The sequence below is a fragment of the Stylophora pistillata genome, chromosome 9 (assembly GCF_964205215.1).
Source record: "Stylophora pistillata chromosome 9, jaStyPist1.2, whole genome shotgun sequence".
Taxonomy (NCBI): Eukaryota; Metazoa; Cnidaria; class Anthozoa; order Scleractinia; family Pocilloporidae; genus Stylophora; species Stylophora pistillata.
This window is the reverse complement of record NC_142527.1, coordinates 11,121,198-11,133,003: the sequence shown is the minus strand read 5'-3', so window position 1 is coordinate 11,133,003 and position 11,806 is coordinate 11,121,198. Positions and strand designations below refer to the sequence as shown.

Here is an 11,806-nt window from a genome sequence, read left to right as displayed (position 1 = left end):
CCGGAATAGAAGAAAATATCACAAAAATCAGCAACACTTTGCAAAATTTGTTATGGAGAGCGATTATTTTTTCGACTTCGTCCGTATTGGCGCGCCTGTGATTGTTGGCGGCTCTGCGCAGATTCAAAGATCTCTTGGTCTGATCTTGAAAAGCGAAGTACAACAAAACGTAGGAGACAATGAGCAGTGCTGAGTTTACAGTTGAGTTGAAATATAGGTCCGCCTTGAAAACAATTTCCATGGAGACGTTTACGTGAGGAAGCACTGAAAAAATAGAAGAATTTATTGAAATGACTGCAATGAGAACTTGAGCACGACGCAAAGATATCCAGCTTTTTATATTTCGTTGGTCGAAACACTGCAATGAAGTAATCGACAGTTAGGGCGAAAACCATTCCGAAGGAACATTAAGCGTGAGCAAAGAGATTGAAGATCCAACTTTTGCCAGGTTTGGCAAATCAGGTTTTCCAAAGTGGTCGTTGTACTCGAGGGTTGCAAAAATTGGTGCAACGATAAGCCCGGTGTAAACGTTCGCTGATGACATCGCTATAAGAAATGCGGACGAAGGTGCATGGAACGTTCTCAGTGGGTCCACGTAAGCTGTTAAAACTAAAACTCCATTGCTGATTACTGTTATGGGAACTAAAATCATTTTGAAAACTGCAAAGATTAACAGCTCTGGTTGCATCGAAGATCCGGAGGTGGTATTCAGGTTATTGGTGGAGTTCGAAAAACTCATCATTGTAGCCGAAGAAAACGTTGTTGAAAGCTTTTTGACGACTTAGCAAATGTTAAAAAAAATCTATCATAAGAAGCCTTTTTAATAAAAAAAATCTTTCCTGAAAAGCAAATAAAGCTGGCCACATTGCTGGGCAACAAGCTGAAATCCTGTCAGTTTATGTCCATTGAAGTGTCAGCCGATAATTTGAATGGTTACCGATGAAAACCGTGGTGAAATAGAAACAGCTTCATCCAGCGGAAAGGCCTTTCATAAATCTTAGCCGGGTGCAGGGTATTATTTCCGCTGATTAATGATAAATGGGGAACAATCAGGTAAAGAAATGGACAATACCTTCGGTCAATTGGTAGCTTCCTGCCAACTTTAATTTAGGGTTAAATCGGATTGAGAATAGCACTCAATTAAAAGAAAAATACTCCAAAAGTTTTGAAAGCGCTCTGTGAAAAGTACCCGATGCTTAGCTAGGTTGCTAAGGCTCAAATTATAGTCAAAATTTAAATGCCAAAGAGCTGAATGCGTTTGTGTTCACAAAAATAATATGAAAAGCGACATAAGACATGGACTACAAATAAACACTCTGAGGAACCTTCACTCTTTCCGAGTCATTATTTCCCAATGCGGTGGATTATCTGATTTCATTCTGTCCAAAGCTTTCTTCTTGCATTCCAACAAGTCATTGTTCATCCTAACACTCCATCGTATCCTTCCGTTCGCCTGTTGTCGTCGTCCATCCGCCATGACACAAATCACTTGCACATCCAAACAAAAATCAAAATCAACTCAGCTAAAACTTCCGCTCAGAGACGCCAAATAGTCTCGCAAAACTGCGAGGAACCTTCGCTCTTTCCGAGTCATTATTTCCCAAAGCGGTGAAGCTTCCTTAAATAGCTGAGAATTAGAAAATGGATATCAACAGCCCGAAAACTTTTAAGCTATTTTTTCTTATTCCATATTGACCCACATATTGTAGGAGATATTCCTGCATGGAGAAAGCTTTATATTTTCCCAATTATGTAATTTTCTTGAGACTAATAATTTGTTCACCAAGGAAATCGCAGTTGATCAATGTTGCTTGAAATTATCAATTGACCTCTAAAGCTTTTTTCCCCCCAAGTTTCCCAGGAGTAAAAACCATTTATTCTATTGAAACGATCACATCGAATATCCGTAGTTATGTAAAACAACATGCAGCATGGGCCAAAGGGAGTCCTTTTTTTGATAGGCAATATTTCTGGAATTCAAGGTTCGATAAGAGTATTCAATATTTTTTCAACGTTCCAGGGTCTACTTAATTAGGCGGAAGGCTTTTATTTCTTACCGGCAATCATATGAGCGGTTTTTGTGAGAATTGATTTTTGTCTTGGCAAATAGTAACCCACAGGCTGACAACTGAATCGATGTTAGCGAAGTAATTAGTTTAATGTGTAAGGCTCTGTAAAATTCATTTAATATGAAAAAGTAGGACTTGAGTTTCGTATGATGTTGAAAACGAAACTGACTTTACAACCAATGGGTTTTAAAGATATTAAAAGCAATCTAAACCACTTTGGACAAAGAGAAAATAATTCGTATGTAGGTGAAGTAAAGGAAAACTTTCAAATACATGCTAATGATAGCATTGGCGAGTATATCAACATCACCTTTTTTTCTTTCAATCGTCATAACAGTATCAAATAAAGTACAATTATCGCTTAAAAGGTCATACCCGCGTCTGAAATAATTTTTCTTGTCAAACAGAAAAAAATGCGCCCGGATGGAAGGAGGTTGAATTTCTGATTTGATCCCTCAGTAAGCTACTGAAACTCACGCTTCCTTTCCGTTGGGACAGGGAATTAAAATGCGAATGCACTTTGAGTGAGATACCGCTGAAAGAGTGTCGAAGGGGATCGGGCAACTGGTACCGAATAGCGAAAGGTGTCATATTTATTGCCATAATCTGAAAGGCCTCCAGCAGAGTGTAACGTTTTTCGCGGGCTTTCGTCCGGAACATCGATTTGCAAATTTTGTTTACATTACGTCTTGCAACGCGCAAAAAAAAAAAGGAAAAAAAAGAGAGAGGAATTTCTGCAACATTTCATTATGCTTGTGATTGGACAGTATAACAGGACAGAGCACGTGTCATGCATGCCTCTGCAACTGGACCTTACGTGTCATTTGCGCGAACAGATCCTTTTATTCGTTTTCTCATGCAAAAAATCCATTATTATATGTTTTATAAAGATTTTTCACCGATGGGTTTTTGGTTTCGTTGAGTTAATTTTTTTTTAATCTAGTGATTGGCTAAATGGCAGGATCTTGCGTTGTCCAATTAAGTCTGTTATCTTACTCGTGGTTGCTAAACAGACTCGTGCTTCATGGGGAATCAGTCGTTAGATGACGAACAGAATAGGTCCCCACACAGTCCCCTTACATTACCTTTATTGCCCATAAGTGTTTATCGATTAATGTAGAGATCATTACATGGCAAATGAGAGCCGGGATTTCAAAACCAAAGCAATCGCAATCATAAGGAACAGATGGCAACTTAAAACAAAAATTCGTGTTAATAGCCCAATGCGCCATAACCTTGAGTGATAGAGTTTTGTGTCAGATTTGTAAAAAAGAACGGATTTTTCAATTATAGAGCAAAGGGCATTAGCTAACACTAGCTGAACTCGTGTTGTCCTGTATTGGGGTAACTACTTATTCCGGCCCGGATCACTTTCGACACAAAGATGAAAATTGCCATTTCTGTGTCTTATAGAAAATAATCTCCTTTCAGAAGGTGCCACAATCTTTAACAATTGTTTGTATAAAACCGGGTTTTGTCACTGATTCATCAACCTGTCAGAGTGGTGCGAAAGGCAAGTGACGTGTCAGCAGCTGATTGGCGATATCAAACACACGCGAAAAAACATCGTATTTTTTTCAAGTGTGTTGCTGCGGCTTTTTTCGGGGCCAGTAATCCTTGTATAACACCCCAGTTTATACGAAGAATAAATTTCCAGATATCAGAATAGTAATGCCTTCACTATCTCCATAGCAAAATATCCTTCCCTTTGATCCCATCAAAGGAAGGGATTTCCATTTAACAAATATTGTAAACAGTTATTATTCTCTATAACATACTACATGTTGGACAACGAATTACAAGTAATCTTTTTTACCTATTTTTTCGTTATAGATTAATTTTTTCTTGACTGTAAAGTCTACATTACCAGTTTGATGATTATTTTAGCTTTTAGTGTATTGTGATGGGAAAGCAAAATAAAAAGTGGTCTGACAAATTGTACAAAAATAAAATCTAATCTCGACACAAATCGAAGGAAAGAAAAAAGAGTTTATTAGTATGTTCTACACGAAAACTATGAATAAATGACAAGGCAAACACGAGCAAGAAAAATTTCGAGACCAAATATTTATTCGAAGAACTGTAAACTTTCTACTCAGAAGCGAAAACCCAAAGGAATCTTGTATGAACGAGACCGCGTCGTAGATTTGGCATGCTTCAATCGTTGTTTGCTAGAATTCACAGTCAGATAATTGCTAAGGATTGTGTTAAAGATTTTGAAAAGTCTGAAAATGTCCGCTTATAAAGTCAAAATCTTCAATTGAAAAATACTTTAGGGACACGTCAACACTTCTAAATAATATTTACAGCACTGAAGAAGAGTCCCCAACTTTGCAAAGCCTCAGTAGAAGTCTAAAGGCTCGGTTTTGTTTTAAGTCAGAATTCGCATCTCGTTTGGGAAAGAAGTTTTGTTAAATCCAAAACTAATTCCTTCGCCTGAAAGAGTTACATGCACATTTTCGAAACGAATATTATTCCGCGTTATTTTTTTTTTCACTTTGAGCTCCTAATCGGGACGGAAAAGAAAAAGAATCTTGACAGTCTTGAAGCCTCGTGACTTAACTCGCCTGGAACTTGTAGCTGAAGTGAAACTGTACGCGTTATTTTATGTATTCATGGCCACAAGGATTTTTACCGACGTAGCTCCCTAGTAAAAAGGCAGGACTTGCCCGTGATATGTTATAAAAGCACTTAGGCTGCGTTAGCGTGAAGACGAAAAACTTAGCTGATGTTCATGGAAGTTTAACAAGGTAGATGTGCTACAAACACAGTTGGCCTTCATTCTCGGCTCTCGAATTAAACAAGTCATTCATAATTCTTAATGAAGCCAAATCTTTTTTCCATGTAATAAGTACTTTATTAACGAAGCTTGTTCGGTCAAAATTTTCTTTTTCAGTTTGGAGGGAGGGGGGCGGGGAACACGCGCGCTAGCTAGAAGCACCATTTGGAAAGATGAAGCGAATTCTGTGTTCAAACTGGCTACTTGACCTGGCATGATCGGTCAATCTTGCCCGCTCGAGATTGACACTTTGATTCCGCGCAAGAAAAAATGTCTTGGAGGATTTACAAAGTTCGTGACTTTAGCGCAGTGTGGGCAATGGGGCCGTAAAAAGTGGCCAGTACCTGTCACAATAAAGAAAACGTGAACGAGTTTCGCGAACCGTTTATTGTGTTATAAAAACCTTAAAACATAAAAGTTAGAACACAATAGGATCTGAATTTCCCACTGCTATGTTTGCTTTTTGATAAAGCTTTGATCAACCAAGCTTCTTGGGTCAGGATGGCTGAATGTTAGGCTTGTTTCTTTTTACCTTTTTACTGTCCTTGACTTGGTTTCAGTCAATAAAAATGCAAGAATAAACTGTGCCAATGTCCAGCCATCTTGATCTCACGCTTGACCAATAACGCATTTATATAGATATTTTGAAGATGCTTATATTGTTGTTTAAGCTTTTTCTAGTCTTGTGGAATCTGGTGACTAGTAGTCTAGACCGCAATGTTATTAACCTGCGGTGTGCGTTCGGCACATACACAGAAAAAGTTAAAAAATTTGTGCTCGAGTGCATGAGAGAACCGCCATGTCGAAACTTGTGCTCGCTATGTACTCGTTGTGTTGTTTTGCCAAGCGTGGCCGCCCCGTTTTATTCTGTCACTGTTAGAAGTTTCTTATTAAGTATTCGTTGATTAAAGTCGATTAATTCAGTCTTGTGGTTTACACAAGTCTGAAGGCTTTCAAACCGGCTTAATTAATGTCTTACTCTCGTTTTTCTTGTGCTGAGTTTATGCACACAAATGAAATCAATTCAGCACTAAAACTAATGTGAAAAACTTAACCAGGTGCAAAAAATAAAACCATAACAAACAGAGAAATTCCATCTGCTAAGACAAAAAAATGATCTAAGAAAGATTTCTAGGAAGAAAAACACTTCACAGAGAAAAAATGCCTCTCAAAGTCCTTGATATTGAAACTCTTCAGTTTATAATCAGAGTTTAGCTGAATGCATATGATTAAAAACTTCAGTAAACAAGATACATCTCCTTGAGGCACTTGACAAGACTAGAGCAAGTTGTTCTTTGACACGTGCATGATCAGAGCTGAGAGAAACAGAAGCATCATTGGACCGCTGACACACACTCTTCCCTGTCCTGACAAAATGAAAAAGATAGATTTTAGGACAATTTACCTATCATTCATTTTCATGGTAAGTTGACTAGACAGAAGAAAAAGTTTAGTTTTTTTCAAACAATAATAATAATTAAACACAAACAAAACAAAAGCAAAGCAAACAAACTAAAAGATTGGCGGAAGTAAGAGTGGCTAACCGGAATGCTAGATCATTACTAATAGGGGAGAAAAGGAAAATGATAACTTACGATTTCCTGGCTTAGTTGGGATTTCAGGCTCGGCATTGTCCACTGTCATGAAAGCTTTGGATACTAGAATATTAAGACGAGACTCAGGGGTCGCAGCGATTATAAGGCTAATGAATAAACGTGGTAAGCTTCTAAAGAAACTGTGGTGCCGCGGCGGTGGAAGTAACGAGGTAATTTTGGTTTTATCAACTGAGTTGATAATGTAGATTGGCCACCGTAAAGGGTTTCAACGCTGGCGTTTCGATCGTACGGCCCATACCACGTTTAAACTACAATATTGACGTTGTGCTATCTTGGCAAGTGATGAATTCCTAAGATGATTATTCACTAAGATTTGAATGACGTATACTTTCTAAAGGAGAAAGATGTGAAAATCTCATATGTGCCCCGTTACATGTCGGAGAAAAAATGCAAACTTAGCAAAACTCATTGTCATAACAAACCTGCTTTAAATGAAGCTTTAAATCCCTTGTACTTAGTATTGGGTTCGTTAGTACTCACAAACTGAACCCAAACCATGTTTCCTTTACTCTGTATCGAGTTCGGCTTTGTACTTCCACAAAGACGATCGGTCAGAAATGGACCGTAATGACCAGTTATTGTTGTAGGATTACCGACCTATATGGCTGCTTCACGGAACTCAAGATAGACTAAACTACAGACCCAACTGTCCTCCAGCTCAAATATATCAAAGTCTATTTGTACCAAGTGTCCTTCAGGAACAATTAAGACCCACAGTTCTGCGTAAGGCGAAGGGTAGTTCTCGATATGCCAGCTTTTGGTGTGCTAAACTCAATTGTTTCATCTTCAGTTGCATTAAGATAATTAGCTCTAGTCCCTGCAAAATTAAAGTAGTCTTTTATCGATCATCTACCTCAATCTTAAAAAAGGATGTGTACTTTATAAACCTCGTGATTTAGATTCGGGTTCTGGATGGACCTAGTTTGAAATTACGTCCGAATATGATAAAATTTACATCGCAGATTTCCCCATCACACGCGTTTATGAGTGAAAATAAGCAAACAAAGTTTGCTTTCATTATTTGACTTCTTAGTTGGGGATCTTTTCGTCTACTCAATTATTCTCCACCTGAGTAGTTCGTATCATTTCATGATATTTTACCATTAGCCACACCCTCATGTCCTCAACCTTGCTTCCCTGGCTCAAGTCAAGAAATACTTATTAATGTGAAGCTTTAAAACCTTAAACCTCCTATGCAAAAATTATTCAAAACGTTTTTTTTTTATGCTTGCGTGATTGATGCCTTTTTTTCCTTTCTCTGTTTGTTTGTTTGTCTTTTTATATCACCCACCTTCGTTAGACACAGCAATGAAGGAGACGTTGAATCCTTTGTATTCTACGGTATCATCCGACACGAAACGATAGTAGACCGTCGTTTTAGAAACAAATTTTTTAATAATACCGGCATTCTGATCAACATTAAGGATATATTCCTGTAAAAAGTTGTAACTGCGTCGTCCACAATCTTTCATCGCTCCTGGTAAATCATTGTAAGAAGGACTATATTGGACATAGTCCCGATCACAACTAATGCTCATTTCCAAGTCCATGCTGGGAAAAAAAAATCGAAGCATACAATTTGTATTCATTTCTTACCAAGCACAAGAAGAAAGCAAAAAGGGGTTAAACATTGGATCCACGCAGTGACCAATAAAAACAAGTTGTATTTTTTTTTGCTTTGGTGATGTGACCGAGTAATGAAAGTACTTGTAATGTTTTGATATTATTCTACCGGAAGTTGTCCTAGCGGAAGTTCTAAGACATTGCAAAGGATCATGGATACTTGTATGGGCCATGCTTTCCGGTTGTCATGGCGTATGAATAAAGACTAGTTTCGTTTTATAGTTTAATCTGGGTTATTGCGCGGCCATCCAAGTGACATCGTTACAGTACTGGTCGTCTAATTTCCACGGGATCAAGTCCTCAAAGCTGTGCGGACTCTACGGAATTTTTTTATCGTCCGTATTGATACTCCTTCTCTGTACTTTTTAGGAAGCGAACATATCTGGAGGACCCCAGGTAGGAGAGTCTCAATTGGGTTAACCGTCAACCGTCAAATAGCCAAAATATAAACCGACAACCGTCAAAAAGGCAATATTTTTACCGTCAACCGTCAAATAAGCAAGCCAGTGTTAGCCGTGTTAAGAACTAAAAGATTGCCTTAATTGAGGTCAATAGTTTTGATATATCACAAAAACACATATATGTAAGTCCTTTAACTTCTAGTCGCGAGTAAAACTGGCAAGCAACAGAGCTGACTTCCGGCGCGGAAATACTTCCGGTGCCGTAAAACGTTATTCAGTTGTTAATAAAAGGTGTTATTAATTAACAGTTCTTTATAAAAGCGTTATTATGAAAAATTACAACCAAATTCGCGCGTTTTAGTTCGTTTCATAATCGACATTCCAAAAAATTAACCGTCAAACGTCAAATGACCAACTTTAACCGTCAACTGTCAACTTCCCCCCCCCCCCCCCCCCACCTAGACCCTCAGGTAGGTGAGGTAACCCGCCTAGAGGTGGTCGGAAAATAGCCCACTTTTACATACAATCTTCTGCTTTGGAAATCCGTCGCGATAATGATTGACAACAACAAAAGTAAATTACAGCATTGCCTCTGACCCTCATAGTTCGCATGTTATTGAAAGGCATGGAAATGTAGAACTTACCCTAAGGTACGAAGTAAAATACCACGATAACCTATGGGAACTTGAATGCTCCAACATTTGATCTCATTGTTGCCATAAGTACCGCCTGACTCGGGATATATAATGTTACCGCTGAAAGCTGTGATGTTTGTAATACCATTGGGACAGGCTAAAGCAAAGTCAAAGGTTACATTTAGTTACTACTTTCAATTCTCTTTAAATTGGGTAAACCGATTCTCTTACAACAGATTTCAGTATTTACTGAATTAGCAGAAAAAGGTGTATATCATTTTATCTAACAAAAAAATAGCAGTACTACTAATGCCATATTTGTTCCGAGGAAAGCAAGATGGTATTTTTAACACTCAAATTGTTTGTCTTAAAGATAGAGTTTATAAGTTGATGACTAATAATTAGCCATTCACGAGAGTCACCGTTAAGATGCATTTAGTTGACCTATAAATAAGTGACAAAGTGGCATATCTCAGCTCTGCGACACTCGTTTTAAAGATTCGCCTTTCCACGAGTATCACTTAAGAAATTGAAACCCTAGATGTGAGAGATTCAAGTTGTAAGTGAAAGAGCTGCTATATCAACGATTATCACTGGTAGGTTGGACAAGATTACAATTCGTATTTTTAAAATTGTAGCGGGACTTACGACGCTCAGATCAATTAGAGATATAAGAGGGTGCAATTCCCTTAAGTCATCGAAAAAGTAAGGTGAGCTATTGATCGTACCATCTATATTCCCATTAACTACAAGGTAGCAAAAGGCAATATTAGATTGTATCATAAAATGTTTCCAAAGCTCACAAGGATCTTAGAGCATAATATATAGCAAACAATTATTCAGCATCGTATTCATCTTGAGCAGAAGTGGGCTGCATTAATCAATTTGCACGATTTGGGGCAGTGTGTCCATCGTGTTCCACAGTTGCTATCAAAGTCTGAAAAAACCGATCTGAATGCATGAAAGTCCATCGCCAGATAAAATTCGTTAGAGAAAGGAAATTTCAATGCTTGATTGTAGTATTTTTTGATTTTGAAACATTGAGAAACAGCTTAGCCGAGAAACTACAGCCTCAGGGTAGCTATCATACAGACAAAGATCTTTTTATGCACCACGCCTAGTGAATATGCTCTAGAAAGTATTTTTCCATCAATTAGGGAACGGAACTTCAGTGCCGCCAATTTTTCAATTTTCCACTTTTGCTTTTTCGGGTTTTCGCTTCAGTCGATTCTAGCCTGATTTCCTTTTTTTCTTGTTCTGAATTGTGTGTATGTGTGCGTTTGCGACCGTTTGTGACCATTTGTGACCCACTCTATGCGAATAACGATCAATGAGGTGAAGGGCGTAAACACTCATCAACTGAAGCACCATGATTATTTAACAATTATATTATGAGCCGGAGATTTTTAATGGTTTCAGGAAAAATCCGTGAGACGTTCAAAACTCCAAAACAGAATAGGCTCATTTGTTTAGCTTTTATAATGTTAGGGTTCTCACTTCATACCCCACTCAACACGCGCAAGGTAGCGAGTAGCGAATGCAATCAGATTGTGGTATTTTTTGTAGTACGCAACTTACTTGAATCGCTCTGTCCGTTTTTGAAGAAAAGTGCCAGAACTGAAACAAGGAAAAACTCATTAGTCATTATATTGAAAAAAACAAAACAAAACAAAAAGGCAAGAGATGGTCTTGTACACTGTTAGCTACCTCTACCTCTGGAGGAGGCTGAAACATAAGCGAGAGGAAATTAGGAAGAGTGAGGTTTTTGAACGAAAGATAATGAATAAACCAAGCGGATGTTGTGACACAGCTTGAAATTCAAATAGATTCGAAACTTATAAAACATATTCATAGGGCAAGGCGCATGAAAAGCTTTGTCTGCACATTAGCCGCCCTGAGGCCGTAATTACTCGGCTGAGCAATTTCTTGATGTTTGAAAATCATGCATTGAAATTTCCTTTCTCTAATGGATTTCAACTGACAATGGACTTTCATGCCTTCAGTCTGGTTTCTTAGATCAAGCTTATCAAAATGCACTGAGCCAAAAACACAGTAAATGTGATGATACCTGAAGTGAAGGATATCATTCACTTCAAATATCAACACATTTACGAACTTATTTTAGAATCCTTGCCGTACTGAACGCAGTCTGTTGAGGCTGGGCACTTTGGTCTTACAGGACGTTCACGAAGTGAAATCAGTAGGCGAACTGTTTGATCCTTGACACAACCTAAGGGATCGAAAGGGATTGATAATCTAAACTGAGGGCTGTTCGAACTTGATGTGAAAGCGAGAAAAGTGATGCCGTTGAGTCGCTATTTGGAAAATACTAATGTCTTAATACATGAGGGATGAACGACTTACCAATGAGAGAAGCAGCTGTAACGAGTTGGCTGGATTTAGATACTTTCATTTTTCTTCACCGCAAAGTTCCTTTTTGTCAAAACAGTAAAAGATCGGAGCTCACTGAGATGAGTAGGATGTCCGCACTGTTGTAAAAACGTCAGCGACGTTCTTATCTCACTGTGTCTGCTAACACAGATATGCTTCAACTCGCCTAACGGTAATTGGTCGCGATCGGTGGACCGCAATAGAGCTGTGGAACCCGCAAATATTTAACCCTAGCCTAAAAGTGAATCTTTGCAATGTTGAATTTTTTAATCAGGGAATAAAAGACTAAACA

The 11,806-nt window shown here is 38.2% G+C and overlaps 1 pseudogene across 1 annotated transcript; it reads right to left on the bottom strand.

Annotated features, from left to right (window-relative positions):
* Positions 1-5,216: 5,216 nt before the first annotated feature.
* On the bottom strand, positions 5,217-11,806 carry LOC148723287 (tolloid-like protein 1; annotated as a pseudogene). Its single transcript, XR_015992013.1, has 7 exons — positions 11,488-11,806; positions 10,702-10,740; positions 9,133-9,280; positions 7,756-8,015; positions 6,887-7,281; positions 6,444-6,506; positions 5,217-6,215 (listed from the first exon to the last, which is right to left on the bottom strand). The product of XR_015992013.1 is annotated as a tolloid-like protein 1 (transcript).